The sequence below is a fragment of the Oryctolagus cuniculus genome, chromosome 3, assembly GCF_964237555.1.
Source record: "Oryctolagus cuniculus chromosome 3, mOryCun1.1, whole genome shotgun sequence".
Taxonomy (NCBI): domain Eukaryota; kingdom Metazoa; phylum Chordata; class Mammalia; order Lagomorpha; family Leporidae; genus Oryctolagus; species Oryctolagus cuniculus.
Window position 1 is genome coordinate 58991414 of NC_091434.1, and position 15968 is coordinate 59007381.

At 38.5% G+C, this 15968-nt stretch overlaps 1 long non-coding RNA gene across 1 annotated transcript; it reads left to right on the forward strand.

Moving 5' to 3' along the window:
• The first annotated feature begins 10063 nt into the window (after nt 1–10063).
• LOC138849106 (uncharacterized) lies at nt 10064–12299 on the forward strand. The gene is made up of 2 exons (XR_011387528.1): nt 10064–10622; nt 11950–12299. It is a non-coding gene; the product is annotated as an uncharacterized lncRNA (long non-coding RNA).
• Nucleotides 12300–15968: the final 3669 nt, after the last annotated feature.

Consider the following 15968-nt stretch of genomic DNA (forward strand, 5'->3'; position numbering starts at 1 on the left):
ATTAGATTTCTGAAATTTCCACGTATCCATTATAATTTCCACCTCTAAGGATATCAAGTTTGACATGTAATTTTTTAACCACAAATGTCTTATTTGAGTTTCTGGCTTCTACCCTCAGGGAAAAAAAAACTTACTTTTGTGATTTTTTTTTGAGGGTGATATAGGGAGTTGATTTGTGAGTGCAGAACAAATAGACCATCAGAAGGATTAAAATTCCCTTATGAAGAACAAAATGGACATGGGGAGGGATTTCAAGCTTTATTGGATTTATTCAGAGCCTTTTTTCCAAAGAGCTAAGATAAAGTTGTAACCATGTTTATTTGAAAGAAACAAAATATTGAGTTAAGCAGTTTTTCCTTGTCTTTTTGATGTTACAGAATTAGATGTGATTTCTTTTTCCTTATATGTATTCAACTAAGACTACTATATAATTTTCTTTGTATAAAAGATCCAAGAAAATTGAAAAGCAAAACCAGAAAAATCTCAACATTTACAACTTGTTCCCAGAAATAAGATTTTCCCTTTCTCTTAGAAAAAAGCAACACTTTGAAATAAAACATGAGTCAGGTCATAATCAGCACATTAGGACTGTATCTAGCAAGATACAGCACACATCCCATTTCTGCCTCCACACAGTGCTTGCTTGGAGTGCTATGCAACAGAGCAAATCAACCACAGAAGCAGGTTAAGTCTTCAGAGTCTTCCACCAAGCAAGTCTATAAACTCATGAATTGATACCAGCATTGGAATTCAGGGTCATTGCACACCTCTGCCTATGACACAAAAATTTGATAGACATCTTTGAAAAGTAGAGAGCTAGGGAAAGATAGTTGTTTTAAAGAGAACTATAATTTTGATAGAAGTTACGAAAGTTTCATTAGAGTCCAAATTCTGAATTTAGATATTTGTTTTCCAAATGCTTGAGGCAGTGGAGCCAACTAAAGGCATCCTCAGACAACATAAGAGGTAGTTCCCATAATTACTCACCATCAAGCATACTGTGACTCATCTGGCTTTACTTGATGTGATAGGGAAGCTGTTTAGCAATGACAAAAAAAGTCAGTATTAGCATCTCACCCAGGGTCCCACAGCTCAGGTTAGGAATTGTGTTGTGTCTCTGTGGATTCTTTCCCTCAAGCTATTATCAAGATGATTTCAGTTGCCTTCAATTGGCTTCTAGGTTTCCTTCCCAGCAACTGTTTCCTCACTGGCATGTTGACCAAGGCACATTTTGAGTTCTCATTGGTGGGTGCCACATTTCTTTGTGATTAAAGACTGTTTTCAATGTTAGTGGAAAAGGAGAAGTAGAACAAGTTTCTCAGCAATTGAAGAACTAAATCTTGCTTGTTCTGCTTCTTGAATTCTTTCCTGGTTTCCAAGATAACAACTAATGATTTCAAAAAACTTAACATAAAACTGAAACCAAGCTAAATCAAATCAAATGAAAGCAGAATACCTACATTAATATGTGGTGATGATTAGTGTGCTTGGTGGAAAGGGGGCTAGTTCTGATGCCATTTCTTTTTTACCAATCTGTTTCAATGGGGATTTCTAATGGGACCCTATTGTCTTAATCCCTGAAAGGTCTCAACAGATGGGAATTGCAGGTCTTTGAAGGAGGTACTTTGAAGTCAGTGGATCATATACCACCCTCCATATGTAAATATTTAGATAGCTCAGTGTCCACAAACAATTAAGAGTCCATGTCTGGTATTTTATGAAAACAACATAAAACACAAGAAAAACCTCTGAACAAAGGTTTGATGAAACTAGAAAGTGATGCCTGATTTTTCAAAGTGTATGAGAATCTATATACCTCTGAAGTTTCATGGAATTAATTGTGGTCTCCTGTTCAGTTTCAGAAGATAGCCTTGTCTACAAGGTTTTGTCCATATTGCCCTTGCAGAATTATACAAGAAATAAAATGCATTCCACTGCATCAAAAGCAGCTACCAACACTTTCAGGGCTGTTTCATTCTTATCATATCAATAGGTACATTTGAAACTCAGTGGCCTGACAAGATTGAGAACAATTAGTTCTCAGAGCATTTCATCTACTGTTGGTCATTTATCTTTGTTGTGTCACATTCTTCTCAACCCTCAAGGAGAAGTAAAGTGAAATATATAATAGCAGTCATAAATTTAAGAACAGAATATTTAAAATTCCCTTCACGTCCTATGAAATATGAAGTTTGAGAATTTTCAACCACATACTGTACAAACTCTCTGACCTAAGTTGGTCTTGATCCTGTATAGTTGGATTCTTACACTGCTTGCATTGATAACCTACAATGTCAACTAGCAAAGCAAATGTGCTGGTGATGTCATTGCCAATACAGTTTTATCATATCACACGCTCAGCAAGGCAAAAGAAATCTAATGCAATCTAATGGCAATGCCTTGGTGGAAGAAAGTATTGTGGTTTTGAGATGACCAGGGTAAGCATTTAGATGCCATTGTCTGATCAGGAAGAGACAGAAAAAAACTACACAATGTTAATGTTGTGAAAAGACAAGTAATGTTATGGCTGAATCTTTTGGAGAAGGGAATGATGCATTCTTACATAAGGCAAAAATGCTAAGAAACAAAGCAGCAAGTTCTACCATGTGACTTGGCATTTAAAAAAAAGCTATCATTTCATATTCATTTGACAACACACAAAATTTAAACACAGGGCATGATCATCTTCATCAGTAATAAGTTATCACACAGTGCACATGACCCATGAAAGTTTCCCTAATTAAAGAACAGACCTTCCATCCTACACATCTTGCCTGAAATAGATTTTAGAGCCTCAAACAGATAGAGAGATTTCCAGAAACACAGTCATCTCTGCAAGAATTTCTGATTTTTAACTCTTAAATTCCTGAGAATAGGGTAAGATCATCTGTGCTATTTTGATAATACATTGGCAGAGAATACTAAAGTTAAAAGGTACAGCAACTTTCAGAGATTCCAGTGGGATCAGCACTAAAGAATAACAGCATTTGTGTCCCCTGGCCCCAGGACATGTCTTCTTAACTCTGTCACTGGCCATCATCACAACCATTCCAAAGATATAGAGGAAGGCCACAGATTTTAACATCAATTTATCTAACAGATATTAATTTATATCTACAAGACCATGTTAAAAAAAATAAGGTCCTTGGGACAGGCATTTGTCTTAGTGATTTATATTTCAAGGTCACATATCTGAGTGACAGGGTTTGAGTTTTGTCATTCCTGTGACAATTTCAGCTTCCTGCCAAAGCAGACCCTAGGATGCTTCAATTAATTGGGAATCTGTCACTCATGTAAGAGCCCTGGACTGAGTTCTCAGCTCCAGGGTCTCACCCTGGTCTCACCCCAGCCATTGCAGCTAATGAAGAGTAAACCAGCAGATGGGAACCCTGTCTGTCCATCTGCCTGTCTACTTTCTCTCTCTCTCTCTCTCTCTCTCTCTCTCCCCTCCTCCTCCTCCTCTTTCTCCTCCTCCTCCTCCTTCTCTTTCTCACCTTCTCCCTCTCCCCACATCCTGTTAAATAAGTAAAAAAATAAGTAAAAAATTTAAAAAATACATTTCTTGCCCAGAGATTGCTAATTTATAGCTGGGGAGACATGGAAGTTGGTAATTACAACAGAGAATAGAGCAGTGATGGAAAAAAGAGTCACGAAGACACAGAAAATGGTCACTTCTCTTACTAATGGCTCCTGAAAGTCAAACCCAGTGTTGACCAGTCAGACTGACTTTGTCAGGTGAAGAAGGAAGAGGGCAGGGGTGAATTCCAGGCAGAGGAGGAACAGGCTGTACAAATGGGCAGACAGCAGGGCAACTCTGGAAATGAAAGCAGTTCCGTCTGGGAGGACTCTCAGAGGCCCCCGCAGAGTGGCAAGAGAACAAGACTGGCAACAGAGGCGGGACTGGTCATTAACAAAGAGTTACGCAAGTAGAACCGACAGCGTAAATTCATGGTTAGGGAGACGCAATGGAATAAAAATATCAGCTAATCTGTAGATTCAATGTAAATCCAATGGAAACTCAAGTTTTTGTCGATACTGTTTATTGTTGTGTTGCATTGTGGAACTTGAGGAGTTGATTCTGAAATTTAAATGTGATAGTAAATGGTCCAGAACAGCTGAAACACAACTAAAAAAGACGCGGGCAAAAACTCGGGCTGGATATGAGGCTTTACTGTAGAGCCACAAGCATTCAGACTGTAGTATTCACACAGAAGGTGCAATGGCTAACAGCTCACTACCTCACTTCACCCTTGGGTGTCAACTCAAATGCCATCTTAGCGGTGAGGGATCCTTTGGAAAATAGTGGTATCTGGTATCTGCTTCCTCCACCCCCACCGCTGTCCTACTCTGCTTCTCTGTTTTAGCTTCTTCACAGCAACTTGTAACCCTTGACGCACTGCAGAGTTTACCTGTGTATATCTATTATATCTCTAAGCTGTAGGGACAATTATAGAAAGGCAAGATTTTTTTATTGTTATCATTCACTGCTGTGTCCTTAAGGTATAGAACTCTACCTATGAAACAAACAAGTATTCAATTTTTTTAAATTGAATCACTACAATTTAGAATATTCAGAAGAAGATGCATGGATATAAGGATGTCCAATATCTGACCAAGATGGCCCTAACAGTCAGTGGGGAAAGGGTGAATTATTCAATAAACACATCTTTTTCCTTTGTACAGCCTCTTTTTAGTCCTAAATTTGCCTAACATTGAAACTACTGAATCTCTAAAAATCAGATTTATTGCAAGTTTTCATTCTATAGATTTCCCCCTTAATATAAAAATGACACAAAGTTGCAGAACAAAGTGAGATAACTAGTTATCCACATAGCTTTTTAAAAACTCATTTCCTGGCCAGCGCCGCGGCTCACTAGGCTAATCCTCCGCCTTGCGGCGCTGGCACACTGGGTTCTGGTCCCGGTCGGGGTGCCAGATTCTGTCCCGGTTGCCCCTCTTCCAGGCCAGCTCTCTGCTGTGGCCAGGGAGTGCAGTGGAGGATGGCCCAAGTGCTTGGGCCCTGCACCCCATGGGAGACCAGGAGAAGTACCTGGCTCCTGCCATCAGATCAGCGTGGTGCGCCAGCCACAGCGCGCCGGCCGCAGCGGCCATTGGAGGGTGAACCAACGGCAAAGGAAGACCTTTCTCTCTGTCTCTCTCTCTCACTATCCAGTGTGCCTGTCAAAAAAAAAAAAAAAAAAAAAAGTTTGGCCCACCACACAAAATGTTGGAAAGGACTCAGATATATATGCATTATTGAGTGGATAAATGAATTTTACTAGCCCTTTAGAGGAAAAATACACCACAGTGCAAAAGGGATGACCCACACTGCATGTGTCAATGTAGTTGAACTAGAAATAAAATGTAGAATGATGGAAGCAAATCACAAAAAGAGTCTATCAGTTGATGTATATAAAGTTCAAATCCAGACAAATTTAAATTGTAATTTCTCTGAAGATGTAAAGTGTCTAGAAAAGCAGTTAACAGTTAAAAGAAAAGAATAAATAAACCTAACAGTTCATATAATTTTTCCTGTGGCTGAAGAAAGTAGTATGACCATAAAGACAAACTTTTACATATGTATTTTGCAAAGGATTGACCTCCTTGGGTTTGGAGAATCTTCATAAAAGAAAAAAACAGCAATTCTTAAATTTTCTTCCTTTGGACAATTTCTTTCCATCAAATACCAAATAAAAACAAATAGGAAAATATATGGTTTTGTATGTGATGTGTGTGGGGAACGTGGGGGAGGGAGAGTATATGTGGATGGATAAGCTTCCAAAATGTAGCATGTACTACATTCTTCACAAATTTTCTGAACAGATTAGGAGTTACTGCAGGTTCTCCATGGAGGGACTCAGTTAACTCCTGGCCTCCTGTTTAGAGCCTAAAATGACTTTGCTCTCCCTCAAAGTTGTAATTGTGTAACAGTTGCTTATAAAGGAAATTGATGTGATCATGTCTGGCTAGCAGGAAATTAGGCAGATAAGTGGTCAGACCATTACACGCAAGCCTTAATGGACAAGCCACTCAGTACCTGCCTCCCTGTCTCCTGGTCCTCTGGCTCTGCAGAGTCTACATTTTGTTTTATTACCATTTTAGTATAATCATCACACATTCTTTTAATATTTTTAAATATTAATGTTTTAAGTATTTTAAAATATTTAAATAATTATTTAAACACTTTAACAAGGAAAGAAATGTTTTACAAGGCTTGGAATGTGAACATGTAAACTTTTACCAGCAAAAACGTGCTAAAAAAACTAGAGTAAGGAACATTCAAATAGCAGAAGCAACAATCAAATGCACTTAAAATAATTTATTAGAAATCATGAATCTGTACCTACAGAACAAGTTTATAACCACTCATTTTTGCAGAAAGAAGTCCCTTCCTTTTCTTTATTTAAAAAGAGAGAGCTTTCAGTTCATAAAATCATTAGGATCATAATCAAATTTCATAAAACCCAGCGAACACAGTTGTCATATAAAATTTTCCTGGTTAGCTTGTGTAGAGTTGAATCTGAAAACAAATGTAAATTACTATTACATTCTACTCTACCGCCCTTCAGGTACAAAAATCTATCCCAGCATATATTTATTGATAGGTTTGGGGAATTAAAATTTTTACTGTGAATGTGCACAGGAGACTTTTGAAAGGCCTTTGGATAGTGTGTATAATGGAGTAAAAATTCCAAAAATGTTGTATTCAACTTCTGTCTGATGTTGTCTGGCTATGAGGTCTTGGATGAGTAATTTTACTTATCTCAAACTCAGTTTCTTTACCTAGACTGCTTTCTAGCATCCTATACTAAATTCCATGTTTTGACTGCACTCTTTACTAAAACACACGTTATTTAAACATCCAACACCAGTATTTGGGAGTAGCATTCTGGAGAACTGGAGTTTTGAAACAGTTGAAAGAAATGGATTAGAGAGCAAGTTTCTTTTCACATAAGCATTTATTGGCTAATTGACATGCCCTCTGCCCACTGCCTAAACTATCCTGGGCACCTTAATTCCACACTGTAGCCATCTTGGCTTTTTGAAAAATGCAAATTAACATTGGCTTGTTTTGAGGCGCTAACAGCTGACAGAGCCGCAGAGATCACAGTTCATCAGTGAGCCTGTGAAAGGCTGGTCTCTTATCAGTCAGCATGAGATATTTACTTCCTTGCTTCCTTTGGGAAAAACTTCTGGAAGTGAAAGAGAACTCAGTAAAAAATACAGGTTTTTCCCTTCTACAGCTGCCAAAGTTTGTTTGCTTTTAAGGTTGTTATGCTTTCTTTCCCCCTTCTAATTTTCATAAGGAGTTTTGGAAGTAAGAGCATTATCCTTATGTGGGGTATCTGATGAGTTGAGTACCCTAAAGGTTAGGAGTTCTTCATGATTTGTCAAAGAAAATAGGAGGTGAGTAAACTTAAAGATGCAGAGACAGATCCTTTTTTGGAAAAAAATTAATTAATGCTGCATGCTTTTTTTTTGGTCAATTGAGAGAATTTTTTGGAGAATTATTGTTAGCTTAGGATAGGACGCCTTTAAAGGTATTGTTACAGAGCTATCGAAAAGAGATCTGATCATTACAAAAATCATATCTCATTTTGATAAAAATGAATCAAAGCTAGAATGTTTCCCTTTCCCTACTGACTGAACATGATAATTAATCTTAACATCTGTTAAGGTCACTTGTTTTATGAAATAATAAATTATCAAATAGCAGGGCTATAAAACAGTGATGATTGCCTGTACAATGTGTGCCATATGGCCCAATTCAGTACTAACATAGAGGACACCACAGGCTCAGCAAACAACAGGCACAATATAGCCTGTGTGAACAAGGGTGGGTTTCTGTGGAGCAGTGAAAGTAAAAAGTCATATGATGATAAAATTTAGCCTCACAAAGACGAAACTAATATCATTAGACATTTATTGCAAAGGAACTAAATCTTTTCAAATTAAACTCATGATGGATTTTAATCACTTAGCTAATGTTGGTAAATGATAATGCCCCAAGTCATTACAATAATTATCATTATTAGCAAAAGTCTGCCTTTACAGTGTTTCAAATGGTTAATATTAATCCAGAAGTCAAGCGCCATTAAATCACTTTACCTGCAGCAGAATTTAAAAGATGCACATATTTCACATAACTGCAAGTTTGAAACAAGCTAAGGAGGCTATGGAAAAATACACAAGAAAATCAAGCTATTAGCTACAGCGCCACCAAGTGGCCAACCTCAAAATTCTAGGTATGATCAAAAGAGCAAATTCACCAAGGAAAATAGTGGTGTGCAGAAAAGAGACTAAAGCATGAATCTCAGATAGATGGTGGTTATTGACCTATGAAGAGTCTCAGGACTCTGAGAGGTCAACTCCTAACACTCTAGAATTACAACACGTATCTGGAAAAATCTGAGGAATTTTCAGTGGGTTGTCAGAGAACTTGCAAATCGCAGAATTTGAACCACATATGATCTTTTAAACAGCTCCATTTTCAAATGTAAAAACAAAAGTATGCTTGATTAATGTGGAGGAGTTGGCCATTAGACACAAATTGTGTCTTCTCCAAGAACAAAAAGTATGAACAAAAGAAAAATTATAATACAAAACTTTTTACCCATATCTCCTATAATCTGAAAACTTTGTTAGCCTCTTTATGTTTAGATTTAAGGCCTATTTAAAAAAAAGAGTCTGGGGGCAGGTGTTTAGCCTAGTGGTTAAGATGCTGGTTAAAATGCTGTGTGCTGTGTCAGAGGGAGTAACTGGATTTGATACCTGGCTCCAACACCTGTCTCTAGCTTCCTATTAATGCAGACCCTGTGGGATAGTGATGAGGGCTTGAAGAAATGCAGGAGACCACGATCCGGTTCTTAGTTTCTGGGGAGCATCTGGGGAGTGATCCAGTAGATGGGACATTTCTCTCTCTCTCTCTCTCTCGTTCTCTTTCTGTCAAATAAATATTGTTTAAGTCTATAAAATGTTGGAATCATACTGGATGATTTCTAAAATCATTTCCCAGGCCAGAAACCTCAAACTGGGGCTGGTGCTGTGGCATAACAGGTTAGTCCTCCACCTGCGGCTCCAGCATCTCATGTGGATGCTAGGTCAAGTCCAGGTGCTCTTCTGACCTGGTTCCCTGCTGATGGCCTGGGAGAACAGTAGAAGATGGCCCAAGTGCTTGGAGACCTGCATCCACATAGGAGACTAGTAGGAGGCTTTTGGCTCCTGGCTTCTGGCTCCAGATCTGCCCAACTCCAGCTGTTGCTGCCATTTGGGAAATGAACCAGTAGATGGAAGACCTCCTTTCTCTCTCTCCTGTAACTCTGCCTGTCAAATAAATAAATAAATATTTTTTTAAAAAAGTAACTTCAAACTATGTGGCTCAATAAATTTTGTGCAAAAATATGCACAACAATGCTTGTACAGAAGGAGATTATACTCTAATAGTCTAATTGACACCATATTTAAAATGAAGCAAAACCTTAAGTGGCATTAAAGAAGGAAAATATACAAACATTTTATAAATCCAGTAAAAGCTATTTGGAAATAGTTCTTACCAGTAATGTTTAATACACTTTTTATTTGTTCATTTATCAAGTGTGTTTTGAGTTGCAACTATGTGCCAGTCATAGTGCTAAGTTCTAGGGTAACAACATATCACTAGAACTGTTTTCCAAGATGAGAAGTGTCATTAACAGAAGGCACTCAAAACCAATTATTAGAGGCTAAAATATAGAAGAGTTGAAAGAGGATGAAAATGTAGAAAGGTTTCCAAGGAATGTATAAAACAATTAAGTCTATAGGCTAATGTACCTGACCCACCCTTATAAGCTGTTCCCTGAATGCTATTTTTCATTCTTATGCCAAGCATCTTAAAACTTAAAACCAACAAAAATGACTAAGGGAATGCCACATTTGAATGACTAATGGGAAAAAACTTGAGAGGAGCTAAATTTAAACCATCTGACTGTATAGACTGACCAAACCAGGCCTAAAAATAGAAAATTGTTGAGGGGGTTGCTATTGTGTTCCATTGCACAGAGATAACCGTGGGAGTGAACAGTAAAATGGAGTTAGGAAGAGGAAAATTTAGACAATGTCAGGATAAAAGCTTCCTGTCAATGAAAATAATGAGATTAATAATCACTAGCAGGAAATGTTAAAAGTTCCATTTGTAGATAAGTAGGGCACCCAGTGACGGGCTCTGAGGCACGAGTTAGTCTAGGAGGAGGGGAACGGGCTGGTGGTGCATCTTAGTCTCTCATTTACATTCTGCTAAGGATAAAAGTGGAAAATCACCAGGAAGGAGGGGCCAAGGAAAAGCAAATGTGTTCATGGTGGAATATGGAAAAGGACTACAGAGTTTTTCAAAATACAGACTATTTGATTAAGCCATTTTCTCTTTTTGCTTGTTGCTGCTTTTCCACTGGTCTCATTCATGGGGCTGAACTTTCCTGGGGAAAGAACTGGATTCCAGTCCTTAATGTCATTAACTGAAAAATTATACAGGAGAAGTTATTTTTTTAAAAACATCTATATTTGTCACATGTAACAATTCAGATTCCTGGTTCTCTTTCTCTTATGCTGAAACAAGGAAATCATGCAGCAAATGTCTGGCGGCTGAGGTGAGTTAGTCCAAGAGCGCTTGCCCTGTCTGACTTCTGCTGACGTGTCTACACCCTCCAGTTTCTTGACAGTCATCTCTAGGGAATCAGAATGTGTCCTAATCTTGTTGGACAAGTGCAACTCTCCATCAGCTCATATTTGCCTCAAGTTTGGCCTTGACACGGAGGCTCAGCCTTTAATGATCTTCTGCTGCCTTTTTAAAGAGCAAGAAATAAAAATCTCTACTGTTGCAACATCTGCCCCGGAATTCTGTGACTGGGCACCTCTGCTTGGCTTCTGTCCTCAGCTTGGGGGTTTGAGCCCAGTTGTGTTATTCTCATAACTTCTGCCTTGAGGCTTGGAGTTTGACTATTTTAGTTAATTATGTGCCTCTGAATTTTAACCATGTGCCATGTTCCTAGACTGATAACTGGCTGCACTTTGTTGGAGGAGGAGCTCTTGGTATTTTTCCCCCTCTCCTAGCTGTTGGCTATGATTCTGATGTTGACTCATAGAACTTTACACTAATCTTTGCTTTGATCTATGGGGAAATTTTTAAAAGTTGACTAAATATTTCAAGCTTAACCTGATCAGCTTTGCCGGCCCAGAAACTCTAGTTTTCAAACTTGTGCCTAAGTACTTGTCAAGTAAAAGCAAATCTATTTTTCTTTTGTCATTCCAGGTGTAAATGCATCATAACAATAACAATTAAATCTCTGCTGAGTAATATATTACGCTTAAATTATCACTTAGGCCATAAATTGTTAGTTACTGTTAGCCAATTTTACGAGTGAAGGAATTTGTTAAGCTGCTTTATGCCTTTTGTGTGTGTGCAAATAATCAAAGTAGTGGGATTTTGTTTTGTTTTGTTTTAATATGAGTGGTTGGAAATACAGATTCTAGAATAATCATACAACTGATATACCCAATGAGTTTGCCAAAGCATTATCCACCATAGCTTATTATGTGCACTCTATAATTTTCTTGCATAAGTAAATTATTGTTATTTCTTTTAAATAACAGCTGGCATTCACAGTTTTCCTCCATCTGTAATTTAGAAATTTTGATCAACAGACAGGTAAATAGATGGTCTTTCTTGATGAGTTATAATTAAAATACCAAACACTTACTTATGTTCAGAAATAGATTCCCTTAAAATACACCTATGCATATGCTTCAGATGGACTCACATGACTTCAGTAACCAAAGTACTTACCATAAAAAAAAATTGCAATTCTAGCCTATGGTGAAGTACAAATACCCACAGTTGCTACAGCTATGCCACAATTTATAGAGATATTTCTGTTTGAATAAATATCAACTCATCCTCACCCTTATTTTCAACAGCTTCCAGAGGATATGCCAATAAAGAATCAGTGAACTTGGGGCTGGTGTTGTGGCATAGCAAGTAAAGCCACTTGTGACACCGACATCCCATTTGGATTCCATTTCTAGTCCTTCCAGCTCTACTTTTAATCCAGCTCCCTGGTAATGTGCTTGGGAAAGCAGCAGAGGATAGCCCAAGTGCACCTGCATCCATGTGGGATGGACTTCCTGGCTCCTGACTTCAGCCTGGCCCAGCTCCGGCCATTGTGGCTGTTTGAGGAGTGAACCAGTAGATGAAAGTTCTGTCTCTGTCTCTCTCACTCTGTAACTCTGCCTTTCAAATAAATAAAATAAATATTTAGGAAAAAAAAGAATCAGTGAACTTGGTTGCCAATTTCTCCTTTGTAATTTGCTTTAATTTTCAGAGCACATGACAGAGGAATGGAAGATACACTGTGCAATATCTCCTCCATCTGTATACACCCCTCCCTTGTTCTTTCCCATTCATCAGATGGGTGGACTTTCTGGCCAAGTGAGTTTTGGAGGTCTATCTAACTTAGCAATTCACATCCAAGGTATGGATCATAGATCAAAGGTCAATCTAATTTCAAATGTGAAACTGCATGAAACCATGCTATTTTTTTAATAAAATAATACAGTTTCCTTAGGAACCAAAGGATTTATAAAGAGACCCTTAGTTGGAATTTTATAACATTAGATATTTTAAGAATTGGGATTTAATTATACCTCATTTTGTTAATAACAGCAGGTAAAGTTACATGAAATTACCATTTTTATAGGTAAAAATGTCAAATGTTGGAAATTTCATAAAGTTTAATTATGTAAAATCAGAATCTAATAAGAAATTCCATTAAGCTCAGCTATGTGATAGACATTCTATTAGACATATAATTTTATTATATTAGATCTTTATAAAGCCTTCCAAGATAGGTATTATTATTATTACTATTTCCATTTATGGAGGAGGAAATGATATAATTTGAAAATTCAACCTGGCTAATAGGTTCTGGTTTAAACCTGTGCTCCTTTCACTGCTCTTTTCTCAGATGATCTCAAGAGGCAACCTCAATTTCTCTGTATTTAGTCCATGAATTCTCTATAAGAGATCCCTAAAGTTTAGTCCAGTACTCTCTTGTTAGACACACCGATGAGTTAGACGTACTGTTTCTATTTCTGTGCTCTGGGACAATCCAGAATAAATTCAATTGCTCAAGTATGTAGCAATCTTTTCCAGATATAAATTATTTATTACCTTTTGTCAGTTTTTTTTTTTTTTTTTTGACAGGCAGAGTGGACAGTGAGAGAGAGAGACAGAGAGAGAAAGGTCTTCCTTTTGCCGTTGGTTCACTCTCCAATGGCCGCCGCTGCAGCCGGCGCACCGTGCTGATCCAATGGCAGGAGCCAGGATCCAGGTGCTTTTCCTGGTCTCCCATGGGGTGCAGGGCCCAAGCACCTGGGCCATCCTCCACTGCACTCCCTGGCCATAGCAGAGAGCTGGCCTGGAAGAGGGGCAACCGGGACAGAATCCGGCGCCCCAACCGGGACTAGAACCCGGTGTGCCGGCGCCGCAAGGTGGAGGATTAGCCTATTGAGCCACGGCGCCGGCCACCTTTTGTCAGTTTTGATAATTCTTAAGCACTTTGCTATGTCACAGGTTCTTGGGACATTTTTATGTAATAAAAACCATGGTAAGAATGTCTCTTTCCTAATCAAAGAATATGACTTCAACTACCTGCTTTTCTAGATGGAAATACAATAGAAAAATAGTGAGAAACATGTTTTAACCTCCTGCATGGGCTAGGCAGGCAGTCTCCTAGCCAGGCACAGGGTTCTGGAAAGAAAATAACTACAAAATTAGATGCAAGGAGAGGTGTTTCATTTGGGAATGAAACAAAGTGTGAAGTTTTTGTAATACTTCTCAATAGCATTGAGATCCACTGAGTACCCAAATTCAGAAAATGATTTGCCTGGTTGGTAGAATAACAACAGTGGCACTGAGGAAGGCTGTATATGAATCCATCAGCATGGACTCCCATTTATAAGGCCAATAAACTATTACTGTCTCTGAGTTTCAACACAGAGCCTTTCACATTGTATTAAACATTGTACATCTTTTTTGATGAGCTCAAGTGGCCACTTCATGGTAAATTGGTTACACTATGCACCTTCTATCCTAGAAGGGCCAGTAGCAGTTCATCATCACAGGAATAGATACATACTCCAACTATAGGTTTACTTTTTGCCTGCAGAGTCAGCCAGCACTAGCTCTTCTATCTGGGGATTATGGAATGCCTTGTTCAATAGGCATGGATACTAGGCAACATAGCATCCAACCAGGGGGCACCATTTCAAAGCAAAGGAGGTACAGACTGGTTCTATGGCTATGGCATCCACTGATCTTACATTATCCAGAAGATTGGACCTGTGATCAGGAAATCCACTGATCTTTCATACCACACCAAGCAGAAGCAGCCAGCCTCTGAGAGTGCTGTAGCAACTCCCTAAGATCATAGTTAAAGTTTCAGCTCAGAGACAATCCTTTGCAAGGATAGAGCATCATTCTTCAGGATGTACTGTAAGCTTACAAAAACGAGACTTTTACATGATACTATCTTCCTATTAGAAAAATTACATGGATCTTGGAACCAAAGTGAGGAGGCAGGATTAGTCCCACATACTATCCCACCCAAGGACATACTCCTGCAACTATGAATTTTGCAAGGTTGGAAGTACTGGTCCTCAAAGAAATAATGCTGTTTTCAGAAAAAAAAATCCTATTGAACTATATGACTGCTACTGGGCATTTTGGAATCTTGGTGTCGATGCACTAGCAGTTCAGAAAAAGAATAACCATTCTGGGATGGTAATGTACCTGTTGAGCAAGAGGAGGGAGGGCTGATTTTATACAACAGGGCCAGTGAGGAAAGTCTTTGGAACTTAAGAGATCCACTTGGAAACCTCCTGATGCCTCCTTGCCCTACTGTAATGGTTAAAACATACACAGCAACATGGCCTGAGAAACATGACTGTTAAAGGCCCAAACATATTAGAAATAAAGATTCAGAAAACACCATCAAGTAAAGCACTTCTGCATGCCAAGATGGTAACTGAGAATATAGGGAAAATAGAATGCATAAAGAAATGAGTACCAGTTACAACCCTGAGACCAACTGTAGTGACAGAGGCTGTTGATTATTGCGCCAATTTCTCTCTAAGAGTCCTTCATGAAGTGCCATGGAGGCACTTTCCCCCAAATCTGAATGGAGAAGGAGATCCATGCAGTGCAAAGGATGGCTTTGGTGGCCAAGATATCCTGCTGTGGGGAGCATAGTTGACTCATGGCCTCAATTCTTGCCTCCCTGGATCTATTATTCTGTTTACACAGAATCTATAATTCTGTTCCCACAGGGTACTGTCACCCAGTGAACAGAATGAGGATATTCCCAATCTATTTCCGCCAGACACAAATTTCTTATGACTTCCCCTATTGCTTTGGGAATTGCCCAAATATTCAAACCTGGCCAAAACTTCCTTAGAATTATATTGCCATCTGAGACTCTTTATATGTAATCCTCCTTCCTTCTCCCTCTCTTTCACATATGTAAGACCTGCCTCATAGTCTGAATACTCTTCCCACATTCTTCTGATCCCTCTGATTATCCTTCAGAAGTTTTTCACTAAAGAAGTCTTGTAAATACCTAGTCTCATAATTGTGACTGCTTATTAAAAGACCTGGACTAGCATTGTTGAAAAATTTTGTAAAGCTGCCCACTTCTGGCCAGAGATGACAGTGAGGAATGTCCCTTTGCATTTGGTTTCTATGTTAGTCCAGGTCTACTGTTTTCCACTAATGATAGGAATCTGAACATCCTTTTCCAAAGAGAGCCAAAACCTGCTTCCCAGTCTCTTATTAAAAAAAATAATCAAGCAAATTCCATTTAATATCTTGCAACTCTAAGGAAGCTCAGAGTGGGAGATGGATAATGAAATTAAATAATTAAGATGGTTCCACATCTAAC